Source organism: Mus musculus, chromosome 3 (assembly GCF_000001635.26).
Source record: "Mus musculus strain C57BL/6J chromosome 3, GRCm38.p6 C57BL/6J".
Lineage (NCBI taxonomy): Eukaryota > Metazoa > Chordata > Mammalia > Rodentia > Muridae > Mus > Mus musculus.
Genome location: NC_000069.6, coordinates 152,822,465 through 152,839,000, shown reverse-complemented (window position 1 = coordinate 152,839,000; position 16,536 = coordinate 152,822,465). Strand labels below are relative to the sequence as shown.

The following is a 16,536-nucleotide window of genomic DNA, read 5'->3' as shown; positions in this document are numbered from 1 at the left end:
ACAACCCCATGGGCTGTGATCCAGGTAGATAAAATAAAGCCTTGGGGGTCTGAGTGTTCCCTTCTCTGTTTCCTGGCCCCCAGGACATGAGCTGTCCTTCTTTCTCACATCTTCTACACCATAATGTCTGAACCTTCTGATTCCGGTAGCTGAAATAAATCATTCCTCGTTTAAGTTGGTTCAGTCAGGTGCTGTGGGAATGGTAAGGCAAAACCAGATAGCATACATTGTGTGAAGGGCATAGACAAGAGTCAGAAATAGGCTTTTGTAAAAGGCCTACCTTCAAGACCACCCATGGATCCTCAAACCTATTAATCTGTTAAGGACGGAGCCCTTGTGACCAGATCCTTTCCATCTTGCTTTCTAAAAGAGGGTTAAAGGCCTCCCTGTGTAGCCTATGTTGGTCTCAAAGTCACCATACCCCTGTCCTGACCTCCTGAGTGTCAGGATAATAATTATGCACCCCTATGCCTGGCTGTCCCTCCCCCTAGTCCCTCAAACATGACAGCTAAACTCCAAGGTTGACTCTGGCAGATATTCAAGCCACACTCTTGCCACTTTGTCACATTCTCAGTACACAGCACAGTAGGATTCCTCTATATAAAACTGAGTCACACAGGAGAAAGAAAGGCACAGACAGAGAAACCTGGAACATAAAGGTATCCTTTCACCAGGTCCAGACTGCAAAGTCCAAGCCCAGTGTGGATAAACTAAAGCACCCTTGAATAAGCCACCTCATCTCTCTCTGCCTCACCCTCCTCATTTATAGAAATGGAGGTGTTGATAACAGAATCCACTGTAAAGTGTTGTGGGTGGATTAAGTAAGCTAACACATGTGGAGTGTCTGGAACAGTGCCTTGTATGTAGTGAGTACAGAATGTGTTAGATTGGGTCCTCATCCAGTTCCTGATCACTTACGTCACTGACATTGTTTCCCTGTTTGACAATTGAGGTTCAAGAAGTGGGTGGAATGCTATAAAAAAAGCAAGCTGCCTTCTCTATCAACAGTCTAACAAAAGATATGCAAGGCATTGCCATCAAAACTGATGGCTACAGAGCAGATATAATTATGTAATATTGCCATTAGGATGCCAGGAAGAAAAAGCATGAATAAATTGAAATGTTAATGGCTTTAAGTGTTCAAGGAAATATTCCATTTATTATGGAAAACAAATGAAAGGCGAGTTAACTTGTCATTTCTCTTATTCACAGTTCCTCACGACTTAGTATGATCAGATGGAGACAATGTATGGAATGATGCTAAAAAGGAAATTAAGATAATGTCAACATGCCATATGTTGCATCTAGCTCTGGGCTTCTGCAACTCGGCTGACACTGAAAATGTTCAGCAGTTGTCTGCCCAAGACACTCTGAGCAAGGACTTTTCAGAAGGGTGCTGCCACAGTTGTGTCTCAGAATGAAGTGCCAGGAGCCACTAGAGGGAAGGCTTGGGTTCCTGGGAGCATCTTCTCTACTTAGTCATGGCTGTTCAGGGAAGGGTTAGGAAGGTGTCTCTGTAAACTTCTTTTCACTATGGCAAAATGCCCAACAACAGCAACCTAAGGAAGGAAGGGTTTATCTCAGTACACAGTTTTAAGGTACAGTCCATGTTGGCAGTGAAGTCCTGGCTGCAGGAGCCAGTGGCATCTGGTCACATTGTATCCAGGCAGGAAGCAGAGATGGATCTGGTCACATTGTATCCAGGCAGGAAGCAGAGATGGATCCAGGTGCTCGGTCCCCTCTCCTGTTCTTATAGTTCAAGGATGCAACCCATAGGAATATGCCATCCTCTTTTAGGGCATACCTTCCCATCACAATTAAAGCAGTCTCAAAGCTCCCTCACAGGTATGCTAAGGGGTTTGCCTCCTAGGTTATTCTAGATACTGTCCGCTTAATAATCAATATTGACCACCTGAGAGGAGAAGACAAGGAGAGACACATATTCATGCCTCCACCCGCCCCTTATGTTCAAGATATGTTGACTGAACTACAAGGACTCAGTTCCCAACTACATGACTTTGAGCCTGGTTTCCCCATCTGTAAAGTGGACACGTGAAAATAAAACACCAAGCTGGCTGTGGAGAGTGTGCAGAGATAGTGATCACATTGTGTGGCAGACAATGCACAAGAGAGACTATCGTCTATCGCTAACTTACTCTAATCTTAATTAAGATTCTAATGTAAGATACACACAGGAGTTCATAGTCTCCCAAGCATTATCTTGCAGTTAAGCTGAAAGCTGCCAAGATTTTCATGAGAGATTCAAAGAACATAACTCAGCTTTGTCATCTCAGATGCTTACAACAAGCCTTGCCCACACCAAACTAACAGTGACCATGGGAACACCACCTACCATAAAACTATTAAGTAGCATTCTCTACGATCCTTATCTAAGTATCAAATGTCTTTTAAAAATAATATTTTCTCAGAGTATAAACAACCAACCTGTAAGTTTGTCCTTCTCTAACTGTTCTGTTCTGCCTTTGGCTTCATTTTGAATGTAGCTAGGGAGCAATAGGAACCCCAGCAACATACATACTCCTTAGGCTGTAGGAGTTAAGATGCAATATACCACAAGGGCAAGAAACAATTTGGCCTGGTATGTGTTGGTGGCAGCTATTGAGTTGGTTGAATGGCCCAGGAGGCAACCCCCATATGGGAAGTCTTGTATGTTTGCTTCCATGTTTGGAACCCCAGGGTGCAGAGCAGTGGAGTTCATTGTCCTTCATACAGCAGATACTTTTAAATATCAGGGAGGTCCTCCACTCTTTAATGGTCTACAAAAAGTTGTCTATGGATAAAACAAACCATTTCTGCCTATAAGAGAGTTGTGACCTTGGGAAACTTATTTGACCTTCAGTGGTCCTTGGTGAACTTGGTCAGGCTATAGTGACTGTGTCTCCGAATCTCAGCTCTCGGGTCTATAAAACACTAGTGGCATCAGCACTGGTCTTGAAAGTTTATGATGAATCCACTAGAAGCTGGTGGGAGCTCAGCACAACACTGAGGTTACAGGGGGTGTATTCACTAGTCTGAAAACAGGCCATCCATCTCGGACAGTCTGGAATGATGCCCTCAAGGGCACATTAGTTAGTGCTCAGCTACAGATGGCTGCTGGGTCCTGGAAAGGAAGGACAGACATGGTCTTCAGCAGGAGGCAGGTCTCCTTTCTGCCCTACTGAGAACTGATGGAGGTGGCTGCCAGCTGCGTGGGCTCTGTCACAAGGCCTCCTTCAAAGCATTAACCATTCTCTGGCTTCTCCAGGACTCCTGTCTTCTCACCATGGCAGCAGACCTCAGCAAATGCTCATTTTCACAAATCAACTGTTTTGGAGTAAGATACAACTGGCACCTTCAACAGAAGCCATTCATTAGTTAACCAGAGACTTTTGTTCATTTCATAGCTATTTCACAAAGGTCGAAGGTTACAAAGGCAGTGCCTGTGCAGATGTTGCTTGCTCACTGTCAGGGCATCTAACTCCCTGTGGTTTTCTGAAATATCCATCCTTGGTTTTCAACTGAACTTGGAGGAATCTTTGCATTCCCCGGGTAAGAACCTTTCCTTCTGATATGACCAAGGGTAGACCTGGTCCTCTAGCAAATAAGAAGTTTGATACCATATATGTCCTTTTGGGTCTGAGTTACCTCATTCCGAATATTTTCTACTTCAATCCATTTGCCTGCCAATTTCATCATGTCCTTGTTTTTAATAGCTGAGCAATATTTGATTGTGTATGTGGACCAGATTGTCTTTATATGTATTTCAGTTGAGGGGCAATTGGACTGCTCCCAGTTTCTGGCTATTAAGAATAAAGCTATGACCATAGTGGAACAAATGTCCTTATGGTGGAGTATCGTTTGGGTATATACCCAGGAGTGGTACAGACGGATCTTGAGGGAGAACTATTCCCAAATTTCAGAGAAACCACCAAGATTGGTTTCCAGAGTGGTTGTACAAGTTTGCACTCCCACCAGCAATGGAGGAGTGTTCTTCTTGCTCCACATCCTCACCAACATGTGCTGTCATTTGACTTTTTGATATTAGCTGTTCTAATGGGTGTAAAGTAGACTCTCAGAGTTGTTTTGATTTGCATTTCCCTAATGACTAAGGACATTGAACATTTTAAAGTGCTTCTTGGCCATTAGAGATTCTTCTGTTGAGAATTCTCAGTTTAGCTTCTACCCTCCATTTTTTAACTGATCTTTTCTGATTCTCTAGGCTGCTGTTTTGTCCTATTGATGGTGTCTAACCCACACCCCTGCACCTAAGTAGCAGAAGTGCAGCTTGGTCTTCATATGGGTCTCCCAACAACTGGAAGGGGTGCTGTCCCTAACTCTGTTGCCTGCCTGTGGTTCCTGTTCCTCTAACTGAACTGCTTTGTCTAGCCCCAGTGGGAGGGGATATACCAAGTCCTACAGTGACTTGATGTACCAGGGTGGGTTGGTACCCAGAGGAGCCTCCATCTTCTCAGAGGTGAAGGGGAGGGGGAGGGGGAGGGGAGGGAAAGGCTGTCTGAGGGAGGACTGGGAGGAGGGCTATGATCAGGATGTAAAGTGACTAAGTAAATTAATGGAAGTTCAATAGACTCTCTGGTCTATGGTACAGTCGGGCTGCTTTCTAATCTTAAACACAATGTCCATGGGCTTTCAGGAGAGTGTAACTGTCACTTCCTTGTCACCAGGAAACAGAAGCACAGAGAGACAAAGCATTACATGGACTCCGTAGATAGGGTAGCAGCCCACATGACTGACCAGCGGCCTTCTGCATGTGGAGTGGGATTTGGGCCTAAATTCTTGGAGAAGCAAACGGCTGAGCAATGCATGAATCCCGGAGGCACAGGTGTAAAGTATAAGATGGTGTAGGATGTCATCTTCCACCAAGCCTTCCTGGGGTCTGGCTGTCTCATTCCACCCCATGGACCTCAGTGGCCTTGCCTAGTCATTCACTAAGAAGAAACTTTCTAGTGGGCCCTAAAAGTATTGAGATAATGGACTCTTTGGGGAAAGGATCACTTCCATATTTATATTTAAAAACCACTAAGGAGGGTGGTCGGTGTACAAATGGCTATGGTGGCAGATGGGGACTGCGCAAGACCTGGGAGAATGAACTCCTGGATACAAGCCATGCGAGGGCCAACAGCCCTCTCCTCCTGAGTCCATTCCTGCTATCACCACAAACTGCTCTTGCCAACCCTAGTTGCTTCCCTGTTCAGATATCCCTGGACTGATAGATCTCGCCACAGTCCTGACCTTATTGTCTGGCACAGCTCATGGGCTTCCCAAAGCTTTTAGAACAGAATTCGTTCTCTCCAGCTTAGCTCAGCAGCCCTTCAGGACGTGCCTTCTGCACACTATTCTGGTCCTGTCTCCTGCACCCACAGATTTATGTCAGCCATCCTGAAAATCTTGTCAGAGAACCGACCCTGCAGACATCCTTCCTGCCCTCAGTATGAAGTTCCTTCTCCTCCATTCTTCACTTACCTGGAAGATGTTGGCTCTTTCCTTACTGAATAATGGCTTCCATTTCCTATGCACACACCCAAGCCTGCCCTGTGCTTAGAGTAAACACATGGTTTAGTTCACCGACTCTTGGGATAATCCGAGTTGTAATGCTGGCTCCAATATTTTACAAATGAGCCCACAGAACTGAAACAGCTGGCCAGGCAAAGTCTCAGAGCTGATAAGGGACAGGAAGTAGGATTTGGACCGAGATCTATAAACCTGAAGAGCCCAAGCAGTTAACCTTCACCTTCCTGTTTTAACCATAATAGCCCCTTCCCCTCCTGAGACAGCCCTGCAGGCTCCCTGGCCTCCCTGTACCTCTCCTCTACCGCAGTTCACGGATGGTTTCTCTAGCTCCTTCATTTACTCATCTGTTCCTTGAGATGAGGGGTGATGCCTCCATCCTCCTTTGTGTCTTTAGTTCCATCATCCAGAACATGATGCCTCAGCAATGAGAAAGGCATTCTTTTCTTTTAGACATCCTGAGTTCAGTTCCCAGCACCCACATCAGGTGGCTTACCACCTCCTGTAACCCCAGCTCCAGAGCTCCAACACCTCATGTCTGCATAGACAACATCGCACACAAGACATCCATTCAGATACACGTACACTAAAAGCAAAGTTAGATTAAAAAAAAAAGAATCTGATTCAAAATGTTCATTGCAAGTCAAATAAAAGGACAGGAGTGGATGAAAGCTGTAATTAGCAAATGCTGAGTTCACAGCCTGTGTAGCTGTCCATGGAGGCCAGCATCGAAACCCCAGAGACAGGCTAGCATGTCAGCCCCCACCCTCCCTCCCTTACCAAACTTCATACCCATCAGTGTTCAGAAAGCTGGACAGAATTAATGTTGTGCTGCCCCAGTGACAGCATCAAAATGTATTATGCTGGGTACAGCAGACCTTTAAATCATGCCACCTCCGGATAGGGAGCCAAACCCATTCTTTGAACGGACTATAAATTGCAGAAAAGGTCTGTTAACATTGCTTTCTAAACTAAGCTATGGTGAGTATTTTTAATCTCATTTCCCTTTGTAAATTATTTGCGATAATAATAGGCCAAGCATTTAAATTCCACCTAATAATCTTATTTCCGGTCATACTTAGCACATTACTGAGTTTACAGCTCTCTGTCAGCCATCATTTCTTATTAATTAGCAAAGTAATGATTCAGAGTGATTGCTGTCATGGAACTAAATTAATATCTCATCCATAATGTGAAGGACATCTCAAAGGTATCATGAATACTGGAGAGTTGATCCTGCTGGAATTATTAGCTCGTGAGCATTAATAAAGCTGCCTTCAGAAGCAGCAGGGACAGCTTCTACTCGGCAATAGCTCACCGAGCAGAGTCCGACACTCAACGGTGGGCAGGTACAGAGTGGTAATGACACCTGTGTGGCTGATGGTCTGCGAGGCATGAAACTGTATCGTGCGTCTTTCTGGCAGCCCACTCTTCTTCCACCACTGCCACAATTTGGCTAATTCTCACCCGACACTGACTGTTTCCATGACCTTCTGTCTCCTAAGGGTCTTCCTGAAACATTATGGTGCCCTCTGGGAGTCAGGGTGAGGGCTCAGGAAAGAACTGTGGCTTGCTCTCCCGTGAAGGAGAGGCAGCTAGGTGTGGGCGCTGCATGCTCCCCAGACACAGTGATAGTGCCACGGGTTTCCGAGGTAAGCAGCGAATTTCTTGACATAGGCTACTCAGACAAGAAATCCAAGCGACACACAAAAAGTAGCTTGGTGAAGGAGGGCTACAAGGGGAAGGAGGGCTGCTGGTGATTGCATTTTATTCTAAGGGCTCTGGTGTAGGTGAATTGCAGAGGAACCCAGGCACACAGCCACTGTTCATTCTCCTGTGTTCTTCAAATATTTCCTGAGTATCAGTCAGACATGCTGGGCATTACGCCAAACACAGCAGTGTGTCTAGAAAGTTCTCAGGCTCTAGGGAAATGAAGACCACATTCTTACCCCAGGACATCCTCAGCCTTTGTGGCTGATGCATCCACACCATGAACAGCTTTAGCCTAGAGGGGACTTTAACTTATTATAAGTTTATGTGCATGGAGTCTTCAGAAGGAAGGCTCGTTGGAAAAGGAAAATGGGTTTGCAGGCTAAGTTTGAAGAGGCAGACAGTTGTGGAGCAATATTAGGCAAAAAGCAAGGCCTAGTGATATTAAATCGGGAGGATTTACAGAGACTTTCTTCAGCTTTTCTCGTCATCTCTGAGTCTTTGAAGGAAGGGTGTTTCTTTCCTCTGGGTATGGGGGTGCCTCTGGGCTGAAAGCTCTTTTGCTCTACTTTTGAAGAAGGTCAAGAATTCTCTAAAGGGGCCTTCAGGGGAGGGGCCAAGGAAAGAATGACTTTGCCTATGCGTCTCTTCAAAGGTGAAGACACCATGTCTTGAGGCATCGTGTTCTGAAACCTTGAAGTACCCCCTTGCTTTTCAATATTATATTTCCCACTGATTATTCAGCTCAGCTACAGGCTTGAAAAAATAGATCATTTCAACCCCCCTGTTTATCCTGCTGGGCGGAACTATACCTGATGTCTCTGCTAGATGAAGCAGTGAGCCTCATTCAGAGGCTTTCCAAAGAGGTCCCTGGAAGAGTGTAACAGGAAACAAGCTGTCCCTCACTGCCTCTGAGACCCAGCAGAAACATGGGGACCATCCATATAGAAACCTCATCTGGGAGACAGACACTTCTCCAAGACATAAAACATCTCTTTTAAGCGTAAAGCATCAACAGTGAGCTAATGCTGGTCCTTATAGGGCCACTGGGAAGATTAAATTTGTTAGTATATGGAAATTGCTGAGGCCTGTGCCTAAATCCAGCACTGAACTCCACCTGGGGGCCATACACTAATCTGTTCAGTGGAAACTTTGGTATTAGCTGAGAGGGCTAATGGAGATGGGAAGAGAGCATGTAAACTAAGACTTGAGGTACTGCAATGCCAGGCCCCAGCCCGTAGACAGCCCAGCCAGTGTCCTTGTGGGCTGAGGTAGACAGCCCAGCCAGTAAAGCACTTGCTTTGTAAGCATGCAGACCTGATACACACACAAACACACACATACACACACACACACACACACACACACATAGAGACACACATACATATAGACACACACACATACACACACATACATGCACATATACACACATACACACAAACTCACACAGACACATACACACATACATACACACACATACACACACACATACAGACACACACAAACATACATCTTCTCTACCCTGGCTATATAGATAGAATAGAAGAGAATATCCTAAGGAGTTTGTTTTGTTTTAAAATACACGCATAGACAGTAAAATATATAGTTTTTATAAATACATCTGTTTAAAATAATTTTAGACTTATGCCAACGGTCTGCATAAAGAGCCCATTTGTTCTTCGTCTAGCTATTTTGTGCTGAGATTTCGAATAACTGTGGTCTGGTTAGCAAAACTGAGTGACTGATGTCAGCGTGATGCTCCAACTCCAGACTTCACTGAGACCCCACGGGGCTCTGCTAGCGGCCTTTCTCCTCCCCTGAGACCTTCCCAGAATGTCAGTGCCCTCACTCACCGTGCCCTCAGCCTCTTCAGGTCTCTCGCCTTTCATGACCTTGTCACCTTTGGAGAGCTCTTCTTGGTGCTCAGTCACTTTGTAGAATTTCCCACACATCTGATATTTTCTTGTCATTAGCCTGGCGTCATTCTTCTGGGAAGATGTGACAAAGTCTTACGAGCCTCTCTATCAAATGGTACAAATGGTGTCTTATTACTAATGATGCTGAGGCAGGGTTCTCAGGGGGCATCCTGGGAACATGCGGATAAGGAAAAAGGCCCCTGCTTTGGAATGTGGTTGAAGGTCTAAGCCTTTGTCAGCCTCTTGGAGCCACCTAATCAAGAGAGAGGGAAAACGGTCTTAGCAGCCTTTCCAGGGGGGGAGTAACTTAGGGAGCTTCTGACATGGGATAAATGGCTAATTCTGGGATAATTAATCGCTTGTCTCCCCTGAGGAGCCTGTGTCCATGCTCGGATGTCTTACTTTCCCCATGCAATCCTGCAGAGCACGTACCCAGCTACCTGTGCTCTCATGTAGAGCACTACTTCAGCTTGTGTCACTTTCCTCTGGGTGCCTCTCTTTCCTTTAATCCTCATGCTTAAATTTAATAATGTCATTAATAACATCACTAACTTCACGTCACTAAAGTGGTGAGTCCTGAAATTCCTTTAGCATCACAGCCAGAATCCTGACTTGGCCTGAGCTGAGGTCCCCTAAGTTACCAGGGTGGAATGTGGGTCTGTGTTCCTGTCCTTCCCTCTGCTGACAATCCTTTGATTGGTGTGATTCCTGATGAATTTCACCATTGTACAGAGACTATCCTTCTTGTGGTCCTTAACACGGCTCATGAGGCCTATACATCAAGATCTTGCAGGTAGCATATTTCTCCTGGCTCTTTGCAAACATTGGGTTGTTGGCACATCTTGCCTTCAATGATGGCTGCACTGTCCTGGGGGGTGTATGTGATTTTTTATTTCTTCCCTTTGTTATATTATTCTGTAATTCTTTTAAAACAGCCAGTTCTCTATTTTTTCACGTCTCTATTGCAATCCTCATTTGACTGTAGATATTTATCTCACCTCATGAGTTTGATTATCCAGTAGTGCTGCTATTTAATTTGATGCTCAGACTTCAAGGCACTTCAAAACCCACTTGTGCTGGGACCTCTCCTTATGATTTAAAGCAGAATCTATGGGAGCAGCATGCTAGCGCTAAGATTTCCTTAAAGCACCCATGTGCATTAAATGCTAATTCCTTCCATCTCTTCACCTGCTCTCTCTAATAAGAACGAGCAAACCAGCCCTCTTCCGGTTGTTCTGCAGAACTCACTCTTTGCTTTAGAATCGAGGTAGCCAGAAGGAACTTACTCTAGACCACTCTGCCCCAGACCAGCCTCTTTCTGCTTCCTTGGCCCAGACAGGAAGTGCTCCACCGCATCCCTTTAAATACGGACTTTACATGTTAAAATTCACAGACATGGGTGGTTTTCATGGGATGAGGAATAAGAAAAGTGCACAGCCTTTAGAAAGGCAGGATGGATTTGTAACAAAAGGATAAAGCCAGGAAGGACTTTCTGTGTGGAAAGGTGAATTGCAGCTGAAGGCAGATGTCCATTCTGGAGGCAGTTTACACCCTACCTCAGCTATGTAATCCTGAGCCCAGCCAAGGGCTCTTTAATTCTCTGGACAAAGTGTGTCTTAGTTAGGGCTTCCATTGCTGTGAAGACACACCATGACCAAGGCAAAGGCAACTCTTGTAAAGAAAAACATTTAATTGGAGTTAGCTTACAGTTTCAGAGTTTCAGTGCATCACCGTGAAGGCGGGAAGCAAGGCAGCAGGGAAGCAGATGTGGTGCTGGGGGAGCCGAGAGTTCTGCATCTTGATCTGCAGGCAGCCAGGAGGATTTGTCTCTTCCACACTGCCTGGCGCTTGAGCATGAGGAGCCTTCAAACCCCTCCTACACAGTGACTTCTTCCAACAAGGCCCAGCCATCTAATCGTGCCACTTCCCATGGGCCAAGCATATTCAAACCACCATATTCCATCCCCTCACTCCATGGGCTTGTTGGAACACATGAGTCTACTGGGTGCGCAGAATAATACAAAATACATTTAGTCCAACTTTAGAAGTCCCCGCAGTCACTCACAGTCTCAACCGTGTTGAAAAGTCCAAAGTTCAAAGTCTCTTCTGAGATTCATGCAATCTCTTAGCTGTAATCCCCTATAAAATCAAAATCAAAGAGCGGATCACACAGTTCGAACCTCACAGGATATCTACTACCATTCCAAAACGTCATAGTGAGGAGATACTGAACCAAAGAAGACCAAAAACCCAAAACAACTCTTCAGATCTCCAGTTCCTTTCATCTTTGTTGACTGCAACAAACGTGTTTCTCTTGGGCCAATGCTTCTCCCTGTTAGCAGCTTTCCTTGGCAGCTATCCCATGGCTCTGGCATCTCTAACATCTTGAGGACTCTAAGGCAAGTTCAATGTCACAGCTTCTTGTTCCAATGCCTGGGATCTCCACATGATCTTCTAGGTCCTAAAAGAGCTGGCGACACTTTTCCAGCTCTGCCCTCTGTAGCACTCTAGATTCTGGCTGACTCCACTCCACTGCTGCTGCTATTCTTGGTACTGGTATCTCCGATACACTGGGGTCTTCCACTGAAACTAAGCTTCACCAATAGTCACTCATAAGTTTCTTCATGGAACCAAGCCTCAAGTTCTTTGCATGGCCCCTTCAGTTCTGGCAACTTCAGTTCTTCCACCAATGGCTTTTCCTGGCCCCTCACAGAGCCAAGCCTCCTCAGCTTCTCTCCATGACTTCAAAACCAGTACCACCTGGTTGATTCTTACGTATCACCAAGTCTGCCAGCACAAAATCTGCATCTGGAATACAGGGCTTCCTTGTACTCTAGAAAACACTTCCCAGAAGATTTTACTTACTTACTTTCTTTCTTTCTTTCTTTCTTTCTTTCTTTCTTTCTTTCTTTCTTTCTTCCTTCCTTCCTTCCTTCCTTCCCCCCCCCTCTCTCTCTTTCTTTCTTTCTTCCTTTCTTTCTCTGTATGAACACACTGTAGCTGTCTTCAGACATACCAGAAGAGGGCATCCTATCCCATTACAGATGGCTGTGAGCCACCATGTGGTTGCTGAGAATTGAACTCAGGACCTCTGGAAGAGCAGTCAGTGCTCTTAACCACTGAGCCATCTCTCCAGCCATGCTGGTCTCTTCTTGAGAACTGCTAATTTCTTAGTTCCAAGTAGCCAGCATCAATTGTCCCAGTAGTCCCTTTTATTGTGGACTCTAAAGCCAGAGCCCCATGGCCAAAGCTGCTGAGCTTTGCTAATTGCTGGAGCTATAACATGGCCCCCTTGTTTTATTACATCCTTCACTACCTACACTTCTTTGTCCTAGAACTTGCTTTGTAAACTGACCTTGAACTTGGAGATCAGCCTGCCTCTGTCTCCTGAGGACTGGGATTAAAGGCTTGTACCACCATGCCTGTGCCTAAGTTCTTCTATACTTGGAACTTGCTCTGTTCCAGGCTGGCCCTGAACTCAGAGATCTGCTTGGCTCTGTCACCTGGGACTAAAGGCATGTAACACAAAGCCTGGGCTGAAAATTTTCATGGTCACTATGCCTCAAGATCCAGATCAAAGGCATGTGTCTTCCAGCCTTAAGATCTAGATCACAGGTGTGCCTCTATTTCTGGAATGTAGTTTCTACATCTGTGTCCATCACACAGTGTTCATCACAATGACCATCACAGTGTTCATCACACAGTGCTCATCACACAGTGACCATCACAATGACCATCACACAGTGTCCATCACACAGTGACCATCACACAGTGTCCATCACACAGTGACCATCACAGTGACCACAATAACACAGTGTCCATCACAGTGACTATCACAAACAGATTGTAGTTTCAGATCAAAAGTCCAAATGAAAACAGTAACCAGGTAATGATAACCGCTAACATGTCATAACTACCCCTTGCTCAACTGTAAACACACAAACAGTAAGCTTAGCTGTTGGGATCCTGCCCCGAGGTCACCACTCCCTTCATTCCATTTATTATCCTTGAACATGGGATTTATCTCCATTGCACTTCCTGTTGCCCCTTTAATACTTGAACCATACATTTTTGTTTTTTTTTTTTTTCCTAAGTTTACTGCTTGATCAAAATGTTCCTCAGAAGAGTAAACCACGGGACAGAGTCTAAACTTGGTTGACTTGAGACTTCCTTTGTCAATGTATTTAATCTGAATCTCTTCACCTTAGCCTCAGTTAGACTCTTCAGACAAGGGCAAAAAGCAGCCACATTCTTCACCAAAATATCCCAAGAACAGTCTCAAAATTTCTCCTAGGACACATACTAAAATTCTCTTCTTCTGAAACCTCTAGAGCCAGGTCCCCACAGTTCAAATCTCCCTCAGCACCACAGTCTTCCATGCTTCTACTAGGATGACCCATTAACTCACACTTAAAGCATGCCACTGCTTTCCAAATTTCCAAATCAACATTCCTCCAAATGAAAGCATGGTCAGGCCTATCACAGAAATACCCCAGGCCCCTGGTGCCAAGTTCTGTCTTATTTAGGGTTTCCATTGCTATAAAGACACATCATAACCAAGATTTATAAAGGAAAAGCATTTAATTGGGGATGGCTTACACTTTCAGAGGTTCAGTCCATTATCATCATGGCAGCGAGGCATGGTGCTGGAGGAACCAAGAGTTCTGCATCTCCATCCAAAGGCAACCAGGAAAAGGGTGTCTTTCACACTGGGTGGAGCTTGAGCACTATAAGCCTTCTAAGCTGGCTTATACAGTGGCATACTTCCTCCAACAAGGCCACACCTATTCCAGCAAGGCCACACTTCCTAATAGTGCCACTTCCCATGAGCCAAGCATATTCAAACCACCACAAAGTGTTAAAAGACAAAAACAATTTTTACTTCCAAGAATGGCCCACTTGGACATCTGTGTAACCATGATACCCAAACACATAAATCTAATCTCCCTCTAGGTGATCAATATGGAGCCCAATAAGCTTTCATTCAAAGAGATGGTCCTCTTGGATAAGGAAATTGATCCTGCGCATCCTTTAGACGACTTCCAATTACCTTCTATTCCTAGGAACTACATCAATCACACGATATTTTTAGAAACCTAATTGTTTCCTTAGTAGATTGATGTCAATAAGATGCCTAAAACCTAGGTGAATCACATTTAAAACCTGAATTGATGTGAAAGAGAAGGTTAGCCCCTGTAATAGCATGGCAGAATGAATTTGGCAGCCTTCCTTTTCCAAATCTTGCTCTAGGAACCTGCAGAGATGGATTTCACATAAACCTACTCCTTGGAGTTTGTTTTCTTGTTTGAGTTTTAATTTACTTATTTATTGCTGTTGTTTTATGTTTTGATATTTGTTTGCTTTAGACAAGGTCCCACTCTATAACCCAAGCTAGCTTGGAACTCACAATGATTCTCCTGCTTCAGCCTCTTAAGTGCTAAGATTACATGCAGGACTCACCAAGACAGCCGTTCTGCCCCTCCCTGGTTGTTGTTTGTAAGGAGTGGCCAATTACAGCCTGAGTTTTCTCCAACATGAATTTTCTGTACTGGAAATGCTTCCTACTAAACCTTGGCATTACTCCAGGTCTAGGGTGGATAGAAATCTTGCAGTGACTGACAGAGCAGGTGAGCAGCCCCTGATCTGAGACAGGATTATTAGACACACAAAGTGTAAACTCAGCACAGCATCTGGGCTGATGTGACCTCTCTTCCTGGGACAAGTTTAACCTAAGAGGAGAAGCTGCCCAGAGGTTTATTGTTGTTGGAGCTACAGACTTGACACCTCTCCTGATAAAAGACTTTGATCTCTGACCTAGGAAAGCTGCTACTCTTAAACTCATTTGAGTATTGATCTTCTCCAAAGAAAAAGAAAAGGAGAGTTGCTGGGAGGTGGAGCATCTTGGGGACAGGAGCTTCTGTTCTTAGAGAAGGGCCCTCAGGCATCAGGCTTTGAAAGACTACTGCAAGATATTCAGCATCCTGGGCCTTTTGGAGTCTCTAGCAGGAGTGTCGAACCTTTTGACCTTGGGACATGACATCATGGTTGTCTTTAGTTAGGCTTTCATTACTGTGAAGAAGCACCATGACCAAAGCAACTCTTATAAAGGAAAACATTTAATTGGGGTTAGCTTACAGTTTCCAAAGTTTGGTCTGTTATCATCATGGCGGGAAGCGTGACAGCCTGCAGGGAGACGTGGAGCTGGAGAAGGGGCTAATTGCTATACATCAAGATCCTAAGGTAGCAGATGGAGACTGTGTATCACACTGAGCTTAGGTTGAGCATATAGAACCTCAAAGCCTCCACCCACAGTGACATACATCCTCCAACAAGGCCACACCTACTAATAGTGCCACTCTCTATGGGCCAATGAGTCTTTGTGAGCATGGGAATTCCTATTCAGACCACCACAGTGATCTGCACTTACGTTAGGCTGCATTCATAGTCTGGGGATATATGTGGCAGCAGACTTGGATATGCCTCGGCCGTCTGCTCAACACCTTGATGAAACTTATTGTCCTACTGTTCAAGTCCAGAAGAGGGAGCGCTATTCTAAAATGGAGATTAATCTGATGCTAGAGCACATTTAGGGATTCCCCCAAACCCACGTATTAGAGCTGGGTCTACCACCTTGAAGAAATCAATTGAGTGTTTTTATTGGAGGTGGAAATGGGAGATATAGAAAAACATGCTAGGGCATCAGTCTCCCATGAAGGGAAGGGAGAGCTGAGAGTCTCTGGACCAAGATACACTAGACTCTAGACAAATCCATCTACAACCATTGGAATAAAACAGTGGCTGCTTGCTGTCTGTCTTCTTTTTTACCTGATAAAATCAGACTTAGGATTGCTGGAGGAGAAAACGTCTATGGTGGCATGGCATTCAGCTGATCTCTCCTTCCAAGGACAGAAATTCAAATATTATTTATTGACTCCACACTAGACATAGTCTCAGAAATGAAGTGAATCCCTGTTCTTAGGGTAGACAATAAACAGGAAAACTGACAGGTGGGGTGAAGGGGTACGAGCAAAGGCCCTTGAGGAGTGTCTTAGTCACTGTTCTATTGCTGTGATGAAACACCATGACCAAGGCCTCTCACAACAGAAAGCATTTAACTTCAGTTTTACTCACAGTTTCAGAGGTTTAGTCCGTGATGATCATGGCAGGGAGCCTGGCAGCACACAGGCAGATGTGGTGCTTAAGCGGTAGCTGAGATTACATCCTGATGCATAAACAGGAAGCAGAGAGAGGGAGTGAGAGAGAGAGACAGACAGAGACGGAGACAGACAGACAGACAGACAGACAATGGACTTTTGACCACCCCTCTCACCCAGTATGCCATTTTCCCCAACAAGGGCACATCTCCCAGTCCTCCACAAACAGT

The 16,536-nt window shown here is 45.0% G+C and overlaps 2 protein-coding genes across 8 annotated transcripts in view; one reads left to right on the top strand and one right to left on the bottom strand.

Moving 5' to 3' along the window:
• Pigk (phosphatidylinositol glycan anchor biosynthesis, class K) overlaps positions 1 to 16,536 on the bottom strand; it is a 128,842-nt gene that overhangs the window by 3,926 nt on the left and 108,380 nt on the right. For 2 of the 7 annotated variants that reach the window (XR_003954338.1, XR_003954342.1), the window contains exons 11-12: positions 11,218 to 16,374; positions 9,090 to 9,405 (exon numbers count right to left, since the gene is read on the bottom strand). The gene's annotated coding sequence lies outside the window, so the exon portion shown is untranslated. Of the gene's footprint in view, positions 1 to 9,089; positions 16,375 to 16,536 lie in introns of all 7 variants that reach the window. The other 5 variants (XR_003954340.1, XR_003954337.1, XR_003954339.1 and 2 more) reach the window with 5 other exon arrangements.
• The window catches only part of St6galnac5 (ST6 (alpha-N-acetyl-neuraminyl-2,3-beta-galactosyl-1,3)-N-acetylgalactosaminide alpha-2,6-sialyltransferase 5), a 162,326-nt gene that overhangs the window by 143,210 nt on the left and 2,580 nt on the right, over positions 1 to 16,536 (top strand). The gene's annotated exons all lie outside the window — the stretch shown is intronic.